This window comes from Hylobates moloch, unplaced genomic scaffold (genome assembly GCF_009828535.3).
Source record: "Hylobates moloch isolate HMO894 unplaced genomic scaffold, HMol_V3 SCAFFOLD_18, whole genome shotgun sequence".
In the NCBI taxonomy this organism is placed as follows: domain Eukaryota; kingdom Metazoa; phylum Chordata; class Mammalia; order Primates; family Hylobatidae; genus Hylobates; species Hylobates moloch.
The window spans coordinates 63713091-63717036 of record NW_026652293.1 but is presented as its reverse complement, the minus strand read 5'-3'; the positions used below and the strand labels follow the sequence as shown (position 1 = coordinate 63717036).

The window sequence follows — 3946 nt, the reverse complement described above, 5'->3', positions numbered from 1 at the left end:
GCATGTATAAAAACAATGATTCAACTCCCCATAACCACCTATGTCCCCAAGAGCACTGGTTTGAAAGATTGACTGACACTAGAAGCAGAGTCTCTGCAGTCCTCCTCTGGCAGGCTCAGGCACTGACCTGGCCGGTGGGTTCCACAGGCCAGATATTGAACAGGGAGCTTCTTCCCCGAGGCAAGGAGGCCCTACAAAAGTAGGGACATGAGTGGGGTGCTGATATAGTTTGGCTCTGTGTCCCCACCCAAATCTCATGTCAAATTATAGTCCCCATCCCCACGTGTCAGGGGAGGGACCTGGTAGAAGGTGATTGGATCATAAGGGTGGATTTCCACCATGCTGTTCTCGTGATAGTGAGTTCTTTCAAGATCCGATGGTTTAAAAGTGTGGCACTTCCCCCCTCACTGTGTCTCTCTCCTGCCTCCATGAAAGATGTGCCTTGTTTCTCCTTTGATTGTAAGTTTCCTGAGGCCTCCCCAACCATGTGGTGCTGTGAGTCAATTAAACCTCTTTTCTTTATAAGTTCCCATCTCATGTAGTTCTTCACAGCAGTGTGAAAATGGACTAATACAGGCGCAAAATAAGGGCAACCAAGGAAGCCAGAAATTGTGTGGAAGCTGGTGTATGAGCCAGCTAGAGAGATCGGCGTATGGGATGCACAGAACAGGAGTAAACTTACTGGGGACTCAGGCAATTGTCTAGAACTTCTGCTCCTCTTCAGGCCTGTTTTTATAACGTGGTTGGCTACCTGGTGGGTGAATGGCTGCACTATGGGAACCAGAACCTGCCTAGATACTGAAGGGATAAAGGAAGTTGGCTGAAGATGTGTAAGATGAGGAAGGAGCTGGGACCCAAAGGAGCTGGAAATGAGGCCTCTTGCAAGAAGGGTGGGCATATGATAGAGACAAATGGACTGAGGACCATGACGAATGACAGGGGACTTTACCCAAAGGGCAGGCTCCAAGATTGAAGGAACTACTGAGAGGTGGTCCTCGATGTCACAATCTTGCCTGGAGCTCATCTTGGAAAGGGTGAGGAGTAGAGGGGTAGTGACTGCTTCTTGATTGCTGGGTTTACCTGGTTTTCTTGATTTCATAGGTTTACCTGCCACTGGACTTCTGATTGGCAATTCCGCCATGGCCTCCAAATTAACATGTATCACACTGACTTCTTCACTGTCTTCTTTGAAGACTATTTCTCCTGTTATGTTCCTTCTCTTTGGGAGAATTAGCACATTCACCCTGCTGCCTGACACAGAATCTGGGCTTACCTTTGATTTCTTCTCTCTCTTCCACTGTAATCAGTCACTGTTGGTTCCCCATCCGTAATATGGGTCCATCTGACCTCTCCTCTTCATCCCACTCAGTAAAAAACTCCACGATAAAAGGAGTTTTTCTGCCTTATGCTCTGAAATACCTCCCATATCTAGCATAGTGCCCTGCCATGTTATAGGTGTTCAAGCAATAGTTGTTGCATGAATGAATAAATGCATGAATTGATCCTCACTGCTACTACTTTGGTGTAGGCCCTCATCTTTTCAGATGAACTGCTAGGATAGTCTTACTGAATTCAATGAAAGCAAGTCAGAAACCCTTCAACCCATTGACCACAACTCCACCAAAAGGACCTGCTGTGGCCTAAATCTTTGTCTTCCCAAAATTCAGGTTGAAATTTAATTCCCAGTGTGACAGTATTAAGAGTAGGGACCTTAGGATGTGATTAGGTCATGAGGGATTTGCCCTCATGCATGGGATTAGTGTTCCTGTAAAAGAAGCTTGAGGGAGACCTTTTGCCCTTCTACCATGTGACAGTGAGAAGACACCATCTGTGACGAACAGGCCTTCATCAGACACCAGATCTTCTGGTATCTTGATGTTAGACTTCCTAGCCCCAGAAATGCGAAAAATATATTCCTATTGTTTATAAAGTATACAGTCTAAGGCATCTTGCCATTGTAGCCTGAACAGACTAAGACAGAGTGTTTCTTTTTTTTGTTGTTTAGTTTTTATTTCATAATCATAAACTTAACTCTGCAATCCAGCTAGGCATGGGAGGGAACAAGGAAAACATGGAACCCAAAGGGAACTGCAGCGAGAGCACAGAGATTCTAGGATACTGTAGAGCAAATGGGGTGGAGGGGTGCTCTCCTGAGCTACAGAAGGAATGGTCTGGTGGTTAAGATAAAACACAAGTCAAACTTATTCGAGTTGTCCACAGTCAGCAATGGTGATCTTCTTGCTGGTCTTGACATTCCTGGACCCAAAGCGCTCCATGGCCTCCACAATATTCATACCTTCTTTCACTTTGCCAAAACCACATGCTTGCCATCCAACCACTCAGTCTTGGCAGTGCAGATGAAAAACTGGGAGTGTTGGGTCCAGCATTTGCCATGGACAAGATGCCAGGACCTGTATGCTTTAGGATGAAGTTCTCATCTTCAAATTTCTCCCCATAGATGGACTTGCCACCAGTGCCATTATGGCGTGTGAAGTCACCACCCTGACACATAAACGCTGGAATAATTCTGTGAAAGCAGGAACCCTTATAACCAAATCCTTTCTCTCCAGTGCTCAGAGCACAAAAATTTTCTGCTGTCTTTGGGACCTTGTCTGCAAACAGCTCAAAGCAGACGCGGCCCAAGGGCTCACCATCGACGGCAATGTCGAAGAACACAGTGGGGTTGACCATGGCTAGTAGTACACGGTTTTCCTCAGTGGCGGCATCTGCAAAGCCAAGACAGAGTGTTTCTAAAATACACTCAGTTCTCATTATTCACAGTGGTTCTGTTCTATAAAGTTGCTGCAAACACTGAATTAATGAATATTAAACCGTTGCTCCTAAATGAAAATATAGGATAAGGTTCCTATGAGCCTCTGTTCACAGCATTTTTGTCAGTCCATCAAGGCATAACCTTGTTTCACGTGTGTTTCTGTTTAAAGATGCCTTATTTAATGTACATTGCTGATTCATTAACATTGAACTCACAGCTAACAGCACTATAACGTTATCATGCCTGAATGAAGCTTCTCTAACACACACATTTTCTCCATGAGGTGCATCCCAGCCTTCTTGCACTTTGGGACATTAGATAGCACTTCAGCACTATGCTTAGGGCCATTTTAAACAGAGAAATCACCTATGAAAAGCACAAAATTGGGAAAACATGGTATTAAGTAGACTGCAAAAAGGACACTTGTTTACAAAACAAAAGCTGAAACAAGAGGCAGAGTGATGGCTTATTCCACCTCCGCTGGGAATGTGTGCATCAGGTGACTCAAAATTTTCACCACTCATATATCCACAAGCGACCCCAAAACTGTCACAAGTATTGATCTTGAGGTTACAAATAAATGTTAGCAAGAAGTAGTGAATTTGTTGGCCAGGCATGGTGGCTCACACCTGTAATCCCAGCACTTTGGCAGGCTGAGGCAGGCAGATTACCTGAGGTCAAGAGTTCGAGACCAGCCTGGCCAACATGGTGGAACCTTATCTGTACTAAAAATACAAAATTAGCTGGGCATAGTGGAGCACACCTGTAATCCCAGCTAATTGGAAGGCTGAGGTAGTAGAATCGCTTGAACTTGGGAGGTGGAGGTTGCAGTGAGCTGAGATTGCGCCATTGCACTCCAACCTGGGCAACAGAGCGAGACTCCATCTCAAGAAAAAAATAAAGAAGGTGAATTTATAGTACAGAATCTACAAATACAGAACCTGTGAATACTGAGGATGGACTGTACAAATCCCCCTGCCTGAGCATTTAGTGCCTTGCCATTGCACCCAGGAAGCTGGGCATCATCTGCTCCACTTCGATCATAGGACAAATTATGCATATTTAACTTGTGAGGTTACATGCTGGTCTCCTGTGTATCTTAAGGGGAGGAACTGTTGGTTGGTTTGTGTCTCTACCACACAGCACAGTGGCTGGCACATAGTAGATGTTTAA

At 45.0% G+C, this 3946-nt stretch overlaps 1 pseudogene; it reads right to left on the bottom strand.

Moving 5' to 3' along the window:
- Positions 1 to 2049: 2049 nt before the first annotated feature.
- On the bottom strand, positions 2050 to 2721 carry LOC116457876 (peptidyl-prolyl cis-trans isomerase A-like; annotated as a pseudogene).
- Positions 2722 to 3946: the final 1225 nt, after the last annotated feature.